This window comes from Branchiostoma lanceolatum, chromosome 6 (genome assembly GCF_035083965.1).
Source record: "Branchiostoma lanceolatum isolate klBraLanc5 chromosome 6, klBraLanc5.hap2, whole genome shotgun sequence".
NCBI classification, from domain to species: domain Eukaryota; kingdom Metazoa; phylum Chordata; class Leptocardii; order Amphioxiformes; family Branchiostomatidae; genus Branchiostoma; species Branchiostoma lanceolatum.
Genome location: NC_089727.1, coordinates 3,568,687 through 3,591,304, shown reverse-complemented (window position 1 = coordinate 3,591,304; position 22,618 = coordinate 3,568,687). Strand labels below are relative to the sequence as shown.

The 22,618-nt window shown below is 40.8% G+C and overlaps 1 protein-coding gene and 1 long non-coding RNA gene across 2 annotated transcripts in view; both read right to left on the bottom strand.

Annotated features, from left to right (window-relative positions):
• The window catches only part of LOC136437187 (protocadherin-7-like), a 79,520-nt gene that overhangs the window by 31,909 nt on the left and 24,993 nt on the right, over window positions 1–22,618 (bottom strand). The gene's annotated exons all lie outside the window — the stretch shown is intronic.
• LOC136436182 (uncharacterized) lies at window positions 14,331–16,076 on the bottom strand. The gene is made up of 3 exons (XR_010756014.1): window positions 15,888–16,076; window positions 15,006–15,122; window positions 14,331–14,749 (listed from the first exon to the last, which is right to left on the bottom strand). It is a non-coding gene; the product is annotated as an uncharacterized lncRNA (long non-coding RNA).

The window sequence follows — 22,618 nt, the reverse complement described above, 5'->3', positions numbered from 1 at the left end:
CTTTTAATATTTCCCAACTTACGGTAGAAACCTTAACTGTATTGAACAGGCAAATCAAGCACATTTTCCTCCCTGCTTATATTTCCCAACTTACGGTAGAAACCTTTAACAGCGAGCGTCCAGAAAGCGACCAGTAATGACAAGTGATCAGTGTCCGGGCCGACACAGATTGGGTATTAGGGATGATCCATGCCATGATATGTGTTCAGGTCGGCCCCAGAAAAGCCATTACCCTAAGATGGGTCCCATTTAGGAGGCAACAAAATTATGTCCTTCCCTTCCTTCCTTCGACTCCGGATGGATTTCCTTGAGAGCTGGAGTTCTGGGGTTCGTCCGGGCCGCTATAAATTACGTCCTTCCTAATTGCCTTGCCAAGTTCAAAGGGAATGAATTAGGCGTTCTTTAGAGGCTGTCTACGCAACCCAAACATTTCTCCCCACAAATCTGTACAAGGCAATAACAAATATAAGCAATGGTACTGGTCGTATATTGCTTAACTGGCAAACTCTCCTACTTTGACGACTAATATTCAAATGTAGTCCAAAGGAAAGTTTAACATGCATATAATAAAATAAAATAAATCAAATTTTGTCTAGTCAATCAGTCCATGTAGACAGTGGCTTAGTGCTGATCATATACATTGTACTATGATTATGAGCATTTGGCGGTTTTAGAAGTACTACTCAAGAAAGAATTTTTCTTGAGACAAGGTAATGAAAAAAGGAGACAACATAATTATCTAAATCAGCAGAATAATTTCTACATTATAGTTCCAAACCATTGAGACAAATGCAGTTAAGTTTATGGCTACTAGAGTTTATAATTATTCCTTTTATTATCATAAGACTTTAATGAGATAGGTGAAAAGTGAACCATCATAATAGTAATGATATAGCAGAACAATTCATACGTTATAAAACCCCAAAGCTTTGCGTACAACTGTGCAGTGTGATTCACAACTTCATGATATTATTAGACACATATTTCACAAGACTCTAACAAGGGGCAGAGCAAAGTGAACCGTCATAATTGTACGCAGACAGGCAGTCGATCAAATTGACCCTTCCCCCCACATCATCCCTTGCCGCACGCCCCTATTGATTTTCGGTGCCCGTGATAAATCGTTGGTGCCTTGTTTTCCCTAATTGTGTTCGGTAATCACCAAATTGGGAAACTGGATAGATCTATGGCCACTTTGCGAGCAACTATCAGCTACTCCAACAGCATTCACTTTAATTTTTACAATTTCAGTATACTGTGGAAACTGCCCAAGAAGACCACTCAGAGGACCATTAAAATCCAAACAGGAGGTTGCTATAGACAGGATTCTTAATAATGCTTATTTTAATGGGGAAAAAAATTATCTAAGGGACCACCAAATAGTGGTTACATTGGCCAGGTGGTCCTTAATGAGAGTTGTAAATTGTACAGGTTTGACATTTGTATGTACAAAAACTTATGGTGACTTATGGTGATGTAAGTCAACATTTCCGACCATAAAATAAGTCATGTTTGATTGATATTTCATACATAATAGCATCACTAATGACACGCAATATCTTTATTAGATCGCCGTGTTGACAGGTCGATACTTAATCTTCATTATCAGTTTTATTACATAGACGCCCTCCTTCAATCAAGGGGTGTAATGTAGAACATGTATCATTATCATTACATACTGATGCTCCGCTTGGGTGGGACGTAAAGCCAAAGCCTCAAAGTGTGTGTGGGTACGTGCATGCGTATCTATGAGTATGTGTGTGCGCACACAAGCGTGTGTGTGCGTGTGTGTTGTACGTATGCGTGTATGTATGTGTGTGTGTGCATGTGTGTGTGTGTGTGTGTTAGAAGAGAGCTACACTTCATTAGCAAAAGAACCCCACACACTTAAGTGTAGGGGTTCACATATTGTTCTGATCTCATTCCAACTTTACATGGTTCAGCAAACTGCTCCTTGCGTACATGTCCAAAATTCTACCACACAAACAGCAAGGAAACTAATTTTAGATATCCATCAAAACTAACTCATGTAAAAGGAATAAACTTTTCAATCCCATGCTAAAGAAGTTTTGACTGTGTGGCTCCAGTCTTTGTCAAACTAAACCCAGCTAGGTAGTAATATGATTATGTCTGAGCAAAAAGAAGTAGCATGTAACTGTAATCGGTTACTCCCCTGTCAATTCTGCCTTATATTTGAAGCATTAATTCAGCATCATCTGCATACACTGGGTTATTGGAAAAGCTGCAGGAAGCCCACTGATATATGGAAGTTCAAACACAGTTTGACAGACAATTTACATGGAATGAAAACTTCTCTTATCTCAAATATACCCAATTATAGACGTTAATTTGGATGCAAATACTAATGAAAGCTTATTACCATCCCCTTTAAACGAGGCTGATGAACTTTCTACAGTTTTGGGGTTACAGAAAGAGGTGAGGAAAAGGTTTAGCTAAGAAAAATTTCAAAGTGTAGAAATTGGACTTAAGTAACAAGTAGAACAAAAACGAAAAGGGCCAAGTGGAACCCAAAAAAATTTTGTATGCCATCTTCAAACGTCCACGTTATATGTGGAAACAGACATTAATTTGACTTCTATGCCTGTTCCTTTTTTAGGGATCATTAAAGTGACACTTCATAAAAAAGGTTAAGACCCGATCCAAAAAAAGTTGTTTTGAAAGCTTACAAATTGGATTTAAGTGCCAACTGGAACGAAGATCACAAAATGCGCTGAATGGTAGTGGGAATAAACTAACATGAATCCACCTTCCTGTTCATTACTAGAGCACAACTTTTCGTGAATCAATAGACATAAAGAAGTTAAAGCGGCAGTTAGAGCAAGTGTGAGAAAGTTGGCTGGAAAGCTTACAAATTGGACTTAACAAGTGCCAAGCAACATGAATAACACATGAAGGAAATCCTCCAATCTCGTAAACCTAAACCAACACCGTATTTCTCCTTCTTTTATTGAGTTAGAATAGAGAGGAGCTATCCCGACTGCACAAGTTCAAGGCTTAATCAAGCCAGGGCAAATTTAAGGCAGGAGCAATTGAATTAGTTGGTTCTAATGTTTAAAAAGTAATCACAAACCGGAAGATCAACCTGAAAGGAAAGTCTGTACCTAAGTGGTACACACAGTTTCAGGGGGTGAACATACATGTAAGTTTTGCAAGTTGGTCTCCAAGCCTTCTGTTCTCATTCTGACATCTAAATCATTACTTAAGAATGTCCGTGAAGCAAGGAAATAAATTGGTGTGGCCTCCAGTGTTTATGAATAAATTACAACATTTCTATAGAAAGCTGTTTACCAAGGGAACTTCCTTGATTTCTATTTTTGGTCGGTGACACACAAGATAGGGTTAGGTGAAGGTTGTGCTGCCCATCGGGAATACATAACAAAGCCCATTCTTCCATTGTCAGCTTGGTAAATTTCCTATGATGCATCGACACTGTCAGCGGGTGTAAATTTTTCATCGACCAGCAATTAACCAATTTTTCTCACATTTGAACCTGGCATGCAAGACAGTCGTTTTCGTAATTCCGGACAACGGCAAGGCTGTTATTATCGAAATGTGGCAATTCATCTCTTGTCAGGTCGGACAACTTTTCATGACCTACCCTTGAACCTGTGTTCTAGCCAGCCTGCAATCTTTATGGTCATCAACAATCCTAAGGGGGGGGGGTTCATGCTCCCCTGGGAAAATTTTGAAATTTAACCATCTGAAACACTATTTCCTTCATTTGAGGGGCAAATTTTGCTGGTAGATTAAGCTTGGTTTGATGACAACTCTTTTGGTGAAAAATTACACAAACTCAAAGCTCTTTCTATATCTTTACACAGCAATTTTTTAACACTGCCTTGAACTAAATTTAATTTCCTATTAATCAAAAATTAACAAATCTTTCTCACATCTGAACCTGGCGTGCAAGGCAGTTGCTTTCATTATTTTGGACAACGATGATTATTTTCCAAATGTGGCAATTGTTCTTTTGTAAGTTTACTAAATTCATACCTTGAACAAACTTTAATTTTCTATTGATCAACACTTTACACATTTTTCTTCCATTATTTTGAATCTGGCGTGCAAGGTTGTCGTTTCCTTGATTTTCGACAACTACGTATGACGTTGTTGTTTTCGAAACATAGCAATTGATTATTCTTTTGTAAGATCAGCAAATTTACACCTTGAAAAAACTATAATTTTCCATTAAGCGACAATTAGCCAATTTTTGTCATGCAAGGCAGTCATTTGTATGATTTCAGACAACAACGAAGCTGTTATTTCCGAACATAGCAATCAATTATTCACCTTTGTCAGATGAGCAAATTGACACCTTGAACGAACTTTAATTTTCTATTTATCCACAATTTACCAATTTTCTTGCATGTTTTTAAATCTCGCATGCAAGGCAGTCATTTTCATGATTTCAAACAACTTCAACAATATTTTCGAAACGTAGCAATCAATTATTCTTCAATATCAGATGAGCAAATTCACACCTTGAACAAACTTTGATTTTCCATTGATCAACAGTCAACCAATCTTTCTCACATTCGGAACAGGCATGCAAAGTGCTCGTTTGTAAAATCCTGAGGTTGCCAGTATTCTCCGAATGCACCTGCGTCCCACACGAAACTTGTTAACAACCAAAGGCAACCGCCGCCAACACACACGGTCCCTCCCAGCTCATTTCTCTTCTTCAGGTCCCATTTACCACTTGACAGTGATGGGGGAATGCGGCGTGCTCTATCACTGCGGAATGAATTATACATGAGCCGGGCTGGTGCGTTGGGTCCCTGTGAAACTGGCAGCAAATGTTTCTACTTAGCGTTTTGTACAAACTTGGAATATTGATTATTTCAAATTACCTTCCAGGCTTTTTTTCATAGAACTTGCTTTGGTATTTGATAAGGCCACACCAATCTATTTTGGTATTCTGAGTCCCTGTGAAACTGGCAGCAAATGTTTCTAGTTAGCATTTTGTGCAAACTTGGAATATTGATTATTTCAGCCTTCCAGGATTTTATAACGTGTGATTCTCGTACTGAAGAGAACACTGAGGCTAGACATTCCGGGAAGTAGTAAGTATAACCGTTTCGGTTTTGCCACTATACTGTGGGAACTCTTGGTTTCACGTAACTCGTTAACTAGAACTCATTGCTACAAAGTTAAGTAGGGGCGTCCTCACTAGATAGCTTGAACAAGGCTTTCAGCTAGATATGCAAAAGGTCTAACTTTGACAGGTCATTGGGTATAATATAACCAGCTGCTACTAGGTGCCTGCAAAGCTAGTGTGTTACGCAAAAGGGCAGTTATACCGACTATACAATACAGACGAGAGACACAACACATGCTGTTGCTAAGAACCACACAATAGCTTTGGAGGAGCCCCAGATGATGCCTGTTTGAAGTCGTGATGAAGCTAGGCCATGTACTACTGCACCTGACGGTGAATCGATCGCTATTGGTGGGCGAAATTACTCCTCTATCTTCCATTCTAGACCGGAATAATCTCCTAAGGTTGTAATTCAACACATCCTTCAGGTCATCCCAGGGTTCCAAATGAAATTCCAGCTTTTCCTGAGCTGCTTTGTTGGACAACTTGGGTGTAGACCTTTAGGATGCTATCTTAGTTTTTAAAAGTTACTTCACCCTAAGAGAATACTGTCAATGCAGAAATGTTCGCGGTGGTTTTATGTTTAGCCCGCTTATGACTGTAGCACTACTATTGTTTCAAACGCGAACAGTCCATTTTCTCCCTACCGCGAATTAACAACTACGCCAACTTAAATGCATTTACAGTATTCGTTTTGGATTTTCTGTGTGTGTGTGTGTGTGTGTGTGTGTGTGTGTGTGTGTGTGTGTGTGTGTGTGTGTGTGTGTGTCTGTCCTTTTCTGTGATTCCCAATACAGTCTACAAAATGAACATGCACAATCTCTTCTCCCAAAGTCAGAAACAATTTTTCAAAGCCCCAAGACAAAGTCGACCCACCGAAAGTGAGGACAAACCAACTCAAGAGAAGAAACTGGGGTTACATAGGCTTCTTGGAAACATTTCTATGCTCTACCTACTTTCCAAATATTTGCCATTCAGCGCCCAAAGTTCTCTTTTTCCATTAGAGCTTAGAGCTTATATATAGGATGGCTGCAAACCTGGATTCATGGGGTTCAAGTTCGGCAATACCATTGGGATAAGCAGCTCTGCTGTGTAGCACAAAGCCGTACAGATATGAATTTGTATAGAGGTGAACTGCTGAGTTCAACAGCAATCATGCACCTGGTAGTATCCGTGGCCTGTGGCCAATTCCTCTCTCCTTACGAACCTTGGCTTGGATTCCTTTATGAAGCCGCCCGGACTTGATTTTATGGGTGCCTTCCAAACAGGCATTGATTTTGGACGGTCTCCCAGAATCTCCCTGCTTTAAAACAATGGAAAAGCACGCAGGAATGATGCTGGTACCTCGGACCGTAAATGGCTGTTACAGATCAAGAAGTTGCCATGGATGGGATAGAAAGCAGACGACTGGTAATACATACATGTATAACCTGTCAATACCTGTTGTTTCCTTTGTTATCTGTATCATCTTTCGCCGAGTTCAATTTTAGTTGTAACATTTGACATATTTTCATCTTCAAAATCAAGTCATAAATTTTGGTGCCAATAGAAAGGAGATGGCTGGTAATACATACAACCTATTGAAACCTGTTGTTTTCTTTGTTATTACTATTAGTATCATCTTTTGCTTTACTGAGTTCAATTCTAGTCACAACATTTGACATCTTTTCATTCTCAAAATCTAGTCATAGATTTAAGCGACAATCTTGTTTTTACCCCCACTTATGCATTAGATACTGGGTCTTCGTTAAATGTCATCCATTAAGTTGTGACCTATTAAGATGAAATCTCAGGTGTCCGAAACCTAGAAACCACTTTGCTGATATATGACACCTTGTAGGTAACACGAACAGTTTACTGTCACGACAAACGCGGCGCATGTATGTTTGGTCAGCCATCCGGAACCAAAAGGGTAATATAATTAGTGCTTAAGAGGAGTTCCTCTAAATAATTCACTAGGAATGGACAATGGTCGGCCCGGCCCTAAATGAACAACTATTAATCTTTTGAAACTGACCTGGACAAAATCTACCAGGCTGCAAAGACCCCTTTTCATCCAATCAATGTGCACTGTAAGATTTATTCATTTGTGCTATAAAAATAGTGCGAAGACAGTTAAAGAATGGGCTGGACATCAATATATATCAACTGAGAAAAAGGATTATCGACTTTCATTTGTTCAAATGATTGTCAAATGGTTTTATGGCCCTAATTTGTCCCAATATTTTGACAGTGGGGTCACGCGAGGTCACTTGATCACTCCCCTTAGAACAATACCGTAAGTACAGGGAGGGATAAATCTGTAAAATAGAGGCTCGCTCCAAAAAAGAGCAGCCAAAAGTTGTAAATATGGTCCTTTTTCTAACAGGGGTTGCTGTCAAAAACAAGGTAGATCCTAAGATTGGACAAAAGATAAACTCAAGATCGATCCTAACATTTACAAGAAATCAAATGCTCCTTTCAAAACCGAGCAGTCAAAAATCGTAAACCGCTTCATCCTTCTTGCAAGGATCACTGTCAGATGCAAGACAGATCCACAGATGGAACAAAAGATAAAGTCAAGGTCAATCTACAGATTCACGAGATAAGGAAACAAAGAAGAAAAATCGAATGCTCGTTTCAAAACCCTGCAGCCACAAGTAGTGAATCACTTCATCTTTCCTGGTAGGATGCTGTCAGTAACAGAACAGATCCACAAAAGATAAATTCAAGGTCGAGCCAAGATTTACCGTTGGTACAAAAGAAATCTTTGTCTCCTGCGATCTGAAACAAAGAGGAAATCGAATGCTCGTTTCAAAACCCCGCAGCCACAAGCAGTGAATCACTTCATCTTTCCTGGAAGGATGCTGTCAGAAACAAACCAGATCCACAAAAGATAAATTCAAGGTCGAGCCAAGATTTACGATTTGAGAGGACAAAAGGAATCTTTGTCTCAAGCAATCTTCATTGTCTGACGTTGGGACCCAAGGACATCAATACAGCCACTGGAACAAATCAAGTTAGGGTTCCCCCAATTCTGCCTGTAATTGAATATTGACGTTGCTGCCGGCCCAGGAGGGCACTGTCGTGAGATCAGGGTCAAGACAAAAGGTGATCAAGGGAAATGAGGACCACTCTCTCATCCACCGATCGATGGGCGGCACAACTTTACAGAGACTGTGAGATACTGCAAATCATGCTTTGAACTGAAAACACAGCGACTCCCTCCTTTCAAATTATACAGTCAAACCTGGACTCAGCAACCACTCAGGGACTGAGGAAAAGTGGTTGCTGAGGACAGGGTGGGGTTAACTATGTGAAAATGAATGGAGCTGTTTTAACGAGCTTGCACAACTTTACAGCAACTGGGAGATATGCTTTGAACGTTAAACACAGTGAATGCCTCCTTACAACTATACGGTCAAACCTGCATTCAGCAACCACTCAAGAGACTGAGGTTGCTGAGAACAGGGTGGGGTAAACCATGTAAAAATGGATGGTACTGTTTTAATGAGCTTGTGGCTGGAGGTGGTCATTACTGCACCAGGTGGTTGCCTGGCCAGGTTTGACGGTATATTCCTGGCTTTTATGTAATATTCAGCTGGGGTCATCATCCCTGAACCTACCCACTCCATTCTTGTGAGCTTCACTGACAACTCGTACAACACGGCCGGTGATCTTTGAAGTTCATATCCAGCTTTCAAACAAAATCGCCTACGCCGTACAACACGGGTGATCTTTGAAGTTCATATCCAGCTTTCAAACAAAATCGCCTACACCGGTGGCTCTTGCTAATTATCCTCATAGCCTACTCACTCTCTCACTCTCTCCCATAGCTTAGTCAGCCACAGTGGCAGCTTAGCGTCCAGTAAAGGTTCTCCACTGCTGGCAAGCTGACATAGCCTACTGTAAATAGTAAATATTGAAACTTTCAGTGGTTTAATGTTCACGGTTTTTGCCATGACCTCTTCATCGCTAACTTAAAACCACCCAGAAAATGCTTCTTCTGTCTTCTGCCCGCCTACCACCTTGTTTCAACCGCAACCTTAATACCACCACAAACACTCCATTTTCTCCTTACCGCAAAACTAAATCCCCGCAAACTTGAAGGCATTTACAGTATCCCAGCCATTCAGCAGGGATCGATGCTCGTGACCGCTCGATAATTCTTGCACCACGCCTTCTCTCTCATTAGCTAAAATTCTAAAGGTTACGAATGTGAGAAGAATGTCATTCTGGGTTGGTATTGATTTTGTTTCCTTGTGCTGACAGGACTGAACTGGTTCATTTGAGGCTATCCAGAAGATAAAAACCTATCGTTGACTGGATCATTTTGAAGTACCATCTGCATTTTCTTTTCGTCTTTTTCTTTCATTCAATCTTTCGTTAGTTTGAGGCAATCTAGAAGATAAAGCTTGTGCTGACTGGATCATTTTGAAGTACCATCTCACAAGAATGGCATTTTCTTTTCTTCAGTTTCTTTTCATTAAATCTTTCATTGACAAAATAAGATGCTGGCAGTGACATATTTCTACACTTGCATTATAAGTTTTGCTGTTGCACATAGCTTGATTGTACTCAGTGGACTAATAATAAAATACGGTAAAACGTGTTAAAAGAGTTATTTTGCCTGTGACTCTCAGAACATAACATAACATAACATAACATAGTGTTCGGATAGGAGGCATCCTCATCTTTGCACTACTATGTCCAAAAAAAATTTGCACCACAAGTTTTGCTGTTTGCTTAACTTGTGCTTGGTGGACTGGTCCAATAAATGACAACAGTAAAATGTGTCCTTTCTTATCTATGCACTGCTATGTCAATAACAAATTTGCACCACAAGTTTTGCTGTTTGCTTAAATTGTGCTCGGTGGACTGGTCCAATAAATGATAAATTGTAAAATTGGTCCTTTCTTATCTATGCACTGCTATGTCAAAACAGAATTTGCAGCACAAGTTTTCCTGTTTGCTTAAATTGTGCTCGGTGGACTGGTCCAATAAATGATTAACGGTAGAATAAGTTATTTCTTATTTATGCACTGCTATGTCAAAATAGAACTTCTGGAACAAGTTTTGCTGTTTGCTTAAATTGTGCTCGGTGGACTGGTCCAATCAATGATAAATTGTAAAATAAGTCCTTTCTTATCTATGCACTGCTGTGTCAAAACAGAATTTCCAGGCTTCGACTTCAATCTGCCCATTCCTTCCAGGAAATTATGGCAGCACACTGACAATGGCTTAAAGTTAAAATCCCGCCTTTTCTTCTCCTACTGCCCGGGAGTTGATTGCCTGGCAAGGGTCGGGCCCATCATCCCTCTGTCAAGGTCGCCCAAGGTCAACGAGAAGACGGAACACATGCCGGGAGAGCCCACACCTGTAGCGCGAAGATAAAGACTCTCCCCAACACTTGATCCTGAACTGCGTCTTAAGGGCTCAGTGGGTGGAACTGAACTGCGTCACCAGGTAACCCCTGCGCAAATTCTCACACCTGGCTGGTGTGTTTTCTACTACCGTGCACTCTCCGTTACTGTTTAACACCAAATGGTAATCATCACCAGTTACCGTAAAAGGGCAGATCTATATTTACGGTTTTCGTGGTGACCTCTTCACTGCAACTTAGAATTATCGCAAAAATGTGTGTTCCGTCTTATTGTTTCAACTGAGAACCAAACACCACCACGAACACTCCATATTCTCCCTTCCGCAAAATCATATCCCCACGAATATTTCCCAACAGATTACAGTTCGCAACTTGCAAACAACTACCGCAATCTACATCAAAATGGCAGAGCTGAACTGCCTCACTATGCAACGCCTACTCAAATTCTCACACCTGGCTGGTACGTTTGTTACATCCTTGCACGGTCCGTTGCTGTCTTTAACACCCAATGTTCATTATCACCAGTTACGCAACTCGAGCACAACTAGGGCAATCTATCAAAACAGCGCTATTTCCTGGGAAAAACAACTCCCTTCACAGCAATTACCTATCACAGCCAGCTGCTAGACCTTTTAAAGCATCTAATTCTTCAACGCAAGCCATCAAATGTATCTTTGGAATAGCATCAAAAGAATATATTATGCACTGCAGCCCCACAACTTGTGTGACTTAATTTGTAGGAAAGACAAGGGTGTTGTTGTAGATAAAGCCCCACACACTGCACATAACGAATATGGTATATAATTTCATACCAAAAATCCTCTCCCATCTAAACCACAGATGGAGGCTTTAGTCAAACCTGTACTAGTGACCACCTCTGCATAAGGACTACCTTGCCTTTGATAAACCAATAAACAGTCAAACCTGTACAGGTGACCACCTCAACATAAGGAGAACCTGGGTGACCATTTCAGTGGTCCCTTATATAATTTTTCCCATTGACACAAGCATTAAGAATAATTGTGACCACCTGTCCACATAGACCAGATTCTATCAGTCCCAACTGGTCTTCTTGGACAGTTTTGACTGTACATTGTATTTTTTAATGCAAATCTTTCAATAGTGACTATTTGATACCACAAAATCCCCTTCAATCTAAACCGCAGATGCTTCATGCACTCCTCCAGTGACCCGAAGGCTGAGGGGTAAATCAGTGCGGACCCTACAGCAGTTCAGCGACCCCCTCTCCACGTTATTGATTTTGATTACCAACGAAGATCAGGCTAATAACCAGGGCAGCCGAGCGTAATCGCCGGCAGGCCTGATTCTGGGAACGCCGATTAAAATGTCTTTGGGAAACGGCTCTCTTGAATTCAAAGACAAAACAATATATTACTACTTCAATTTCGAATGAAAGCTCATCTATGTTGGTAGAATACATAATTGTACGATTTGAGCTTTGATCCAACACAAAGAAATTCACCATGAATTTATTCCCAACAGCGATTAAAATGTCTTTGGCAAACTGCACTCTTGAATTCAAAGACAAAACAAGATGTTTCCATTTCATTCTACTCACATTTATATTCAGGATGGAGAAAGTGCTTACAAGAAGCCTCCTCAATCGGACATTTTAAGGTTAGATATATTACAAGCTGACAACATAAAAGCAGAGGGCAGAGGGGGGAAATTGAATATGACCGTATTCACTCCATTAAACTGAGAGCACCAAGGTGTAAACCTGGTCCTCAGGCTTTCTTTCCATGATGCTTTTCCAGTTAAGGATATTTTTTTCTGAATCTGAAAATTGCTCTGGATGTATCGCAATACTGTAAATGCAAAAATGTTCTTGGTGGTTTTATGTTCGTGGTTTTCGCTGTGATTGTTTTTCAGCAAACACAAAACCACCATACACATTTTTGTCCAATACGATAGCAGCGTGTGACTATAGTGCTGGCGCGAACTTAAAAACACTGTGAATACTCCATTTTCCCCTTAGCGCGAAATAAAAACCATGCAAACTTAAATGCATTTACAGTGCGGCATTTTGTATATTGGTAATTGCAGACAGACAGATACATGTACACACAGACACTCACAGATAATCCAACAACAATACTTCACTCCCTGGGGTGAAGTAACAACCATTCCATTACAGGGATCCAGGAGCCATGCATCATGCTAGTACCGTAAACTGTGAAACGTTCGTGGTGGTTTTATTTTTGTGCTTTTTGTAAAAATCATAACACTGCGACTATGTGATTTGCACACATGTACTGCAGACTTCTTTCAACTGCTAACTTAAAACACCACAAAAACATCATTTTCCCTTGTGCCCCAAAATAAAACCATCAAGAAAGTAGATGCATTAACAGTATGACTATGAGGTAGCCAGATGATTCAGATCTGTATGGGAGGCTCATTATTCAATCCCTGCAGGTTAGACCAGCCTGTACACCGATCTATAAATCTCCTGGTACACTGTTGCCATCATCAAAGCACCAGCTACTCTCTCCTATCTCTGATCTCTCTCTCCTACTTCTTGGGACATTTGTAAGTGAAATTTTTAGGAGGACATCATGAAAATAGAAGCCTGGGGTGAAAACTTGCACCTGACTATATTCCCTCCTTGAATCTGAATGAAGTACAGACTTTCTCCTCGGATTCTATATTCATCTTAATATTCCAATCTAGCATTATTTTCATTTAAAATCTGAGAACAAAGAAATCTAATTGGCATGGCCTTAGACTCTCTACAACTATCTATAAATCTCCTGTACCATCAATGCACTGTTGCCATCATCAAAGCACCAGCTACTCTCTCCTATCTCTGATCTCTCTCTCCTATTTCTTGGGACATTTGGAAGTGAAATTTTTAGCAAGAGGACATCATGAAAATAGAAGCCTGGGGTGAAAACTTGCACCTGACAACATTCACTCCCTGAAACTGTGTTAAGCGCAGACTTTTCCCTCAGATTCTGCATTCATGTTGATATTCCAATCTATAAAAAGATAATTATCTTTTGACAACCAAGAAATCAAATTGGCATGACCTTAGACCCTCTCTCTACATCTATCTATAAATCTTCTGGAACATCTATGGCTTCACTGTTGCCATCATCAAAGCCCCAGCTACTCTCTCCTATCTCACATCTCCGTCCTCCCCAAGGCCAAACAATCTTAATTTTATGGATGGCACCCAATGGCAATATCAGCACTATACTAAACCTGGAGTGGCTTATGAGCCTTGTTTTGCGACGGCCTATATCTGTATCAGCTGTATCTGTATAGCCGGCATAACCGCCCTTCAGTGTATCATCATAGTACAGGGCTCGAAATACTGGGTGCATGTGCACATGTGTGCACCCAAAATTGGAGCTGTGCACCTGATTTTTGGCGACGCCTCAGGGGCGAGCCTAATAGTATACTTTACGCCCGTTCTGTAAGAATTCCCAGAATTGCACAGGCATGTCTGGAATGTGTTGAGTATTCCCTGGGGAATTTGTTTTGAAGTTACCTTTCCCCTGTCTCCCTGTGTTAATTTTGAAAGTAGCACATATGGTAAACAGTTTAATTTGGCAATTTAATCACAGTACTTGTTTGTCATGTATTTGTCAAAAGGTATTTGTGTGAAGTAAAGGGATAGTTATGTCTGTTGATCTACTAGTATTTTAGCTATATCTTTCGCCAGGGCTTGTTGCAATGATCTGAACATTTTTAAAGAAGCCTTTTTTACAAGAGCGAATAATACGTTACATTCTGATAAGATACAACTGGAAATAGAAATATCAAAACTTTATGTTTTAAATAAGTTGTATTTTGTTTGAAATAAGAACAAACTGAACACAATAATCCTTTGAATTTTATTACATATGATTTCAAATATTGAATGACTCAAGCCGCTCATATGTCTTCAGGTTAGGGACTATTTAAATCGCCAACGTTGGAAAAGAAACAGACAATCACATTGTGTTTTTATCTCTTTTACTTTATTAACATGGTAAGAGAAAATAAGATAGTTAATAAAACAATGTTATGGAAGATACATTTCCATATTGTACATTAAAGTAAAATATTTGTACAAGTAGCAAATCGTTTACTTGGCCATTCATGCCACAGAAATTCTGGAACTATAGACTGAATGTCAAGCCTGACTAGATTGATCCCCACGATTGTTGGTTAGGTGATACGCAGCATTTGAAAGCTGCTGTTACTGCCGTTCAAGTTCAACTCTTTCTGATGACTGTTGTCTTTATTGTCATGCAGAGCTGAAAGAAACAATGTAGGATTATTAACACCTTGATACATGTTAACAGGCTCGATCACCTCCTTCCATGACAACCATAATCAACATGTAAACATGTATGGATGTCTATCAGTTTTGTTCAGATGATTGAAATGTCATGCCCTATCATACAATGTACAATCTAATTGATTAAACCAACGCACCACCCATCCCTCTCCATTCATCGTAATCGAAAAAAAGAACAAGGAAAGAAAGAAAAGGAAATGAATGTTACTAACCATGTTGTCCAGGCAAACTGTTTGAACAGCCTCCATGTAACTTGTCCTCCTGATTGGTCGCCCGGTTTGGCTGCTCCAGCCTTCCTCCATCCTCCTATCCTTATTATCTCGTAACTCCTGAAAAAGCAAGCTGATGAATAACTCACAACTTTGGTTGTACAGAAGTTTCGTACATGACATGCAACTATTTTTTGGAAGTCAGAACGTGTTAGGGATTAATATTCCTATGATGTTCGGCGGAAAATGGAAGATGACATATATCTTATGCTTTCTATGGTTACGTTGTTCAACCCTACACTTGAAAGCATTTCAGATCCAAAAGCTAAACACGTCCGTAACTGGACATGTAGAAAATTCATTTTTCTTCTAGAAGTTTCTCATTATACATGGGCATGGTCCTCTCCACAAATAAATAAACAAAACTCCTGCAACTTTAACTTAAATCGATGCACATTAATGGGTAACTGAACTGTTCGGAAAATCTGTAACTCACCGGTGAGGGATATTTGTGTCGGCTGAGCTTAACAGGATATTTGTGACTTTGTAAGTTTCCAAGAAACATTTCCATGTCGAAAAGATAAGGTACTTATCATCTCTCTTTCAAACTGTACTTATAAGTTTGCACAAATCAAAATCCGTAAAATCTAAATCCAGCTCATTGTGAGGTATATGGGGGAGGGCAGGGGTGCTACAATTCAAATCAGTTTTCCATCACGCAGTGTGAAGACATATAGAAGACTTGTCGTTTGTAACCACTATGTTGGACAATAGAATTAATGCAGACCACGAAATAACGTAGTGATCAAGCATAGAAACGGCAAGTTCTATGTGTATAGAAAAATATGCGCCGTACAAGAGGTTTAGACCTAGAACTTCACTAACCTTCAGACCGCTATCTGAGTCTTTGACGGAAGGTGTGGGCGCCTTCCTGGCTTTTTCCTCGGCTCCGGACGGGTGGAGGTCGACGCAGCGTTTTGAACAATGGATCAAACTTCTGATGGTCAAATGGTCATATGCCGTCCCAAAAGCGCGATTAATTAATCGACTGTCGTTTGCCCTGCCCTGGTCCCGCCTTACCGTAGTTGGTTGGTCGGTGGTTGGCTACGCCTTACTGTCGTTCACGCCCAGCTGTCGGTGGTTAGTTGCGCACTGCTGTCGTTCACGCCCAGCTGTCGGTGATTGGTTGCGCACTGCTGTCGTTCACGCCCAGCTGTCGGTGATTGGTTGCGCCCTGCTGTGGGCGTTCTAGAAAGTCACTCCCTGAGATCCGGAAGGACTGATACTAAAATTCCACCAGCTGGATGCCAGATGTCAACACAAATACTTGATGTTATTTATTAATCCTTTATTCACCCTCTCCTTGAATATGGTGACATTATATGGCATGGGTGTACTTTATGTGATTCCCAATGATTAGAACGAGTCCGAATATGTATACGAATACGAATGCGCTCTTGTACTTTCAGGGGCTGTATAGGGGTCTTCGTATTCTTCGCTCCTTGCTGAACTAGGTCGGGAAAAACTTTCGGATCGTCGTCATGTTCACCCGCTGATCATGTTCTACAAAATTGTTCATAGCCATACTCGCCAGTAATACTGAAATTTTAGCTTGACCCAGTCATATTGTAGTTAGCAAACGTTCCAAAACTTAGTATTACTTGGTTTATATATTGATTGTTTATTGTATATATTGCTTGTTTAAATTTGTATCGAACTACCCAAATGCTGTATCTTCAGATGTGATGTTGGATATTAGCTACGTATACTTGCTAGAGTGGATCACCTCTGTATCCTGTGTATTCTTCAGCCGATCAATAAATGAATAAAAAAACACACACAAATACCGACCCTTCAGCTATAACCTTCGCCAGGGAGGGAAACACATGTTCCGCCTTTTAACTGAGGGTCTAACTGAGCGGGTCTTTAGTACATTTTCCTTAGGGGCATGTTGGCATTGACACGACAAACTAACTGGCCAGTGCAGGTACTGGAAGCAGTCTCGCATCTAGGCTGTATAGGAATGATTGCTTTGTTCATCCCTCAACCTAGTTTTGTTGTGTTTCTTTGCGTCCGGTATGCATCTGTGTTTCCACATATACTAGTACAGACGAAGCCACTTAATTGCACCTCGCATAAACGCACACTCCATTTAATTGCACCAAATCCCCAAATCCCAAACCGGTTCCCATTCACTGCATTGTTAGTGACTCCGCATATCTGCACCACGCATTGTCACCAATGCCGGATAACTGCACCAAAATTTTTCAAAAATCCTCCACAAGTTGACTTATAAATCGGCAAACGCTGTACAAATGAGCCGATACTTGCCGGTGTAAAGGCACAATACTGCCAATATGTTATGAGTAACAAAAGAAGGCGGTCTCCATTGACAGTCACGTTGATAGGAATCGTTTGGGAGGTCCCGGGTGGGTCACAGGGCGTGTAGGAACGCACGCCTACCAAAGGCGGCATTACGCTGTACTCAATAAAGATTGGTCTCTACCTGTACACTGTCTTATTACTGTGAGTGCATTCAAGTTCACGGGGATTTGATTTCGCATTAAGGATGACATGGGGTGTTGTCGGTGGTTCGAGGTTCGCGGCAGCGCTATAGTCACATACTGCTGTAATTATGAAAGACCGGCGTCTTTACGTCACATTCAGTCGGAAACCGTACAGCGAGTCAGCAAAACCTACAAACACGTAGGAAGACATAGCAGTCGCTTTTGGCAGTGCGGTGCTGACGTGATCATCTGTCACATTCTTTTATGGCAGAGCTGAATCCGCGTCGTAGAAACTTCCTGCATTCACCAGAACGAGGTAAACGCGCGTTCGGCTCTGCTATAAGGAGAATGATCTGTCACTGATCTAAGTCATCTGGCCATATCTACCCACTGGATACATTGTACAACTCACTACCATGGTGTCGACAGTCTAATTTGTCCAAACATGAGAGGGGGCACTGCTCTGGGCTCACCCGTAATCAGTAACCAAGTCTTAGGTTCAGTTCCTAGTTTCATGGCGGTACATGATTTACGTAAATCGACAACTGTACTCTACGTAATGTAACACAGAAACTGTTATCCCATGACGATGTTTCAGAATGCCTCCCCTGTAACGTTACGTGTGTTGTAAATCAATGCGGTAGATCGCATGGAAAAATGAAAGAATGCAAAATCAAAACAGGTCAGTCGTAGTCATTTCTTTATTTTCAGCAAAGGGTCATGTTTTTGTTGTGCTAGTGTTTTGACTAACAATACACCCTACCCCCCCGCCCATCATGGTGCGGTCCAGCTGGGCATTTCGCATAATTGCACCAGCCGCACAATTGCACCAAAACGCTGACAAATGGGTGGTGCAGTTAAGCGGATTCTACTGTATATATTTTGGCCGGCATAACTCAAGACGTGCAAGAAGCTACGGATAAAGCACGTTGAAATCACTATCTCCATGAATAATGGAATGATAGTTATTGGCCTGTCTGTTGGTTTGTGTTTCTATCATACACATAAGAAATATAGCTGCATAAAACCCCAAAAAATTGGGTCTTTAAGTGTTTGTTGAGAAGAAAACCGACCAAAGAAAACAACGTTAACACCGCTGTCGTCTGGCGACGTTGTTTTCCCGCCATTTTTTTGGGCCGCGATGGTGGCGGAACGATTCAACGCACAGATTTGTAACGCTCTAACATGTGATTGGTACCGTCTATGAAAAGGAAACTGTATACAGAGATGGCGAAGATATTTCCCAATAAGTTGACGTAAGCGGTGTCGTTTTTTCGTAATGATTTTGTAAGTCGGGTCGCATGCAAGACGTACGTCGGGCCGCGCGCACAGTGCGTAGTAGCCTATTTCCCGTGAAAACATGAGCTGGGATGCGCTGGACATAACCCTTCTCACATGACGTGAGAAGTGCACACAGTCAAAATTTTCCGGTCAAAAGAAAGCTAGAATATAGCAGACTTCAAGCCTTATTTACATTTCCCTAACTTCATCACCAACTTCCGAAGAGAGCAAAATAACCAAAGCGTGCTAAGTTAGGCACACTTTCTGGCGTAGCACTAAATCAGAAGGTACATTCGTGAAAATGTCTCACAGCGTCTTCCGCATGTAACGCGGAGCGTGAAGGGCCCATGAACAGTATGAATACATTTCTTGTCCATGTATGTTCTTTAGATGAATGTGTTCAAAATACATTCATTAAAACATGACCATTCTCTGGCAACCAGCAATGGAGCGCTGTGAGTTCGAGCCCGTAAAAAAACGTGACATGTTAGGGCACCCCCCGTTGATATATACTCACTGTAAATCTCGTCATTGTCGAAAACAGGCCCAAAAGGCCCAACACATGTAACTGATACAGAGTCCAGCATCATGGAAAAACAAAGTTTATAGTACTGATAAAAATCTACCACTCAATTATCACGACCATACCAAGTCCATGTCACAGGATGTTCGACAATTTAATCTATCATTTAAAGTGCACACGTATAGTATCAAACCACGCCACCAACATTTATCAATAGCAAACCTTACACCGTCGCCATGGCAATGGTTTTTCATTGCCAATCTTATTGACTGTGGATGCACCAGTGCACCTAGATATTTTTGTAGGCTATAGGGTAAAGGACTGGTGCTATTGTACACTAGTAAACAGAATATTCTTGAAATGTAAGTATCAGAAAAAGCAAGAATGCATGTATTACTAGTACTAAGTCTTGTTTTTAAATTTGTAAGTTAGCCATAGAATTACAGATTTAAGTTCTTGATCATAATCATAAAAGCATTAAACTGTAATTATGTTTTACTGACATTCAACTTTATCTTATGTGGTGCACCCAAATTTTTTTCGGTGCACCTAATTCTTTTGGTTGGGTGCACCAGTGCACCTAATTAAAAAAATGAATTTTGAGCCCTGTAGTACCACCTTCGCAGGAATGCTGCACAGCAGCAGTTGGTTATATCACACTGAACCTTTGCACATCTAGCTGCAAGGCTGGGCTGTACATAAAAGGTGCGAGGACAGAGATATAGAGAATAGATAAATAGGCTTAGCCCTAAGACAAGATACCCAACTTTTGACGATAAAGATATGAAAAATGCACCAAGAATTCAACAGTTATAAAGCCCTGGGGCCAAATAAATTTAACGTTGACTTTGCGATGACATCATCGGGGGATGCCAACAGTGGTTCAAGAGTACAGTGAAAAAATGATATTCATATATGGAGGGGAGCATCTCAACTGCCCTGTAAAATAAATATTCCTCCCAATGATGACTAGAGTTGTTATTTCTACCCGATACCACATGAAGCGTCAACTCTCGTAACTCTTCTGGGGTTACCCCAAGACCGCTACATCATAAAAAGCTGTATCATTGAGGCCTTCTCAAGAATGTCAAAAACACCTGGATACTGTAAATGTAGAAATGTTTGCAGTGGTTTTATGTTAACAAACTTAAAACAACCGCAAACATTTTTTCCCCTCCTACCACATTGTCTACTATTATCTCAAACACGAACTACCGCAAACACACCATATTCTCCCTACTGCAAAACTAAAACCACACGAACTGAAATGCATTTACAGTATTTGAAGCATGAATACCTCATGGGATTACTGATGCTGCATTAGTAGATTTTTTTTTTTGCTGTTGTGCAAAAAAAAAACATAGTGGATATTTGAATCATGCATACCTCAGGCTATTATTTTCAATGCTGCATTAGTAGATCTTTTTTTAATGTGGCAATCTTAAGCTTCTAGAAGAACTATGAGAGTTTCTGTTATGTCACCATTGTTGTTGCACAAGAAGAATGATTTTCATATATGTACGGGAGCAGATGGCAGCGGGGAGCCAGGCCTGTAAAATGTGTATCCTCCTTTTAAAAGCTTCCGGAGTGGTGAAAGATTTGCAATGTTTCCGAGAACCTCGCGCTACATCATTATTCTGGCAGGCAGGCATGCAGGGTTTACCACTGCACAATCTGGGTTTTATGGCGAGCGTCCTCTGGGGACGTTAAATCTCATATGAGGACGGAAGGACGAAGCGGCCTGGAGGAAAAGATGTATAGATTTTGAAGCTGAAGAGATAAGGAATGGAACGAAAATTCAACAGGAAGATGGTGTAACAGCCAATGATCATTCTGCAGCAATTTCTGCTTGTTTTGCTTTAGAAACCAGACAGGGCTTGTTCCAGTATCCATCCTTCAGTCCCTCTGGGGACTTTAAATCTCATATGAGGACGGAAGAAGAAGACATGGCCTGAAGGAAAAGATGTATTGATTCTGAAGATGAAGAGATGACGAATGTTGGAACGGAAATTGAACAGGAAAAAAAAGGTGAAACAGGAAACTGTTCTGTGGTATTCTATCTATTGAACAATGAAGAGAGGTTTGGAAATTTCTTGGTTTGCTTTAGAAAACAGACAGAGCTTGCTCCAGCTGTCCAGCATCATTCCTTCAGTCCCTGGATGGAATTTTGCTCTTAGGATTTGACTAACATTTCAACCATTCCATTAACTGACAATAATCAAAACTTCATTCCATGGTCATCATGAATAGTATCACAAAAAATTTCTAGTGTCAAAATGAAACCATTTGAAATGTGACCTTCCTGTCTGCCCTCTCTCAAACAAAATTGAGAGGATACAGAAAACTTTAAAGATGGATGAAAAAAAAAATGTAATCCAGAAACTTTAGAGATGGGGAAAAAAGGATCACTGTCTGTGCAGATGCCATCCAGAGCATCACCTTTGCACAGCCTGCCTATTGAACCACCCTAGAGGGAATTGTACAGTGTGAAATTCCCAAACATAGAGATGGATGGAAAAAAATGTAATCCAGAAACTTTAGAGATGGGGAAAAAAAGGATCACTGTCTGTGCAGATGCCATCCAGAGCATCACCTTTGCACAGCCCTGCCTATTGAACCACCCTAGAGGGAATTGATAGGACGGCAGTGCGGGCTCTTGAGGGGGGCGAGCAGCCATAAAGCGATGCTGATATGGATCAGGAAAGAAGCCAGTAAAACAGAATCCTGTCCAGTGCAATCGATGAGATGCACGGATGGGAAGATCGACCAGATGATGAACCTTCGGTACGGAGGATGCAAGAACAACCTTGACATTGATGAAGAAGATGTGTTGGGAAGAGCCAATGAGGGGTTTTAATGGAAGATGAAGGGGCAACAGAAGTTTTACAGGGATCAGCCACTATCATGCTATAACTGACAAATGACGGATGTTTGAACATCATAGGACGAGCACCGTCTGAACTACGTTGAGATGATGAATATTTGGTACGGAGGATGCAGGAACGACCTTGATATTGATATTGATGAAAAAGATGGACAAAGAGTCAATGAAGGGTTTTTAGTGTAAGATCAATTGGCAGCAGAAGTTTTACAGGAATCAGCCGCTATCATAACAGATCAGACAGATGTTTGAACCATGCTGAGATGATGAACCTTTGGTGTGGAGGATGCAAGAGCGACCCTGACATTGATGGTCTGAGAACAAGGGCTGGAAAGGGCTGGGGAAGGATTTTAATGGCAGATGAATGTGCAACAGAAGTTTCATGAGGTTCAGTCGCTATTATACTACAACCAGAGCTTTCTCC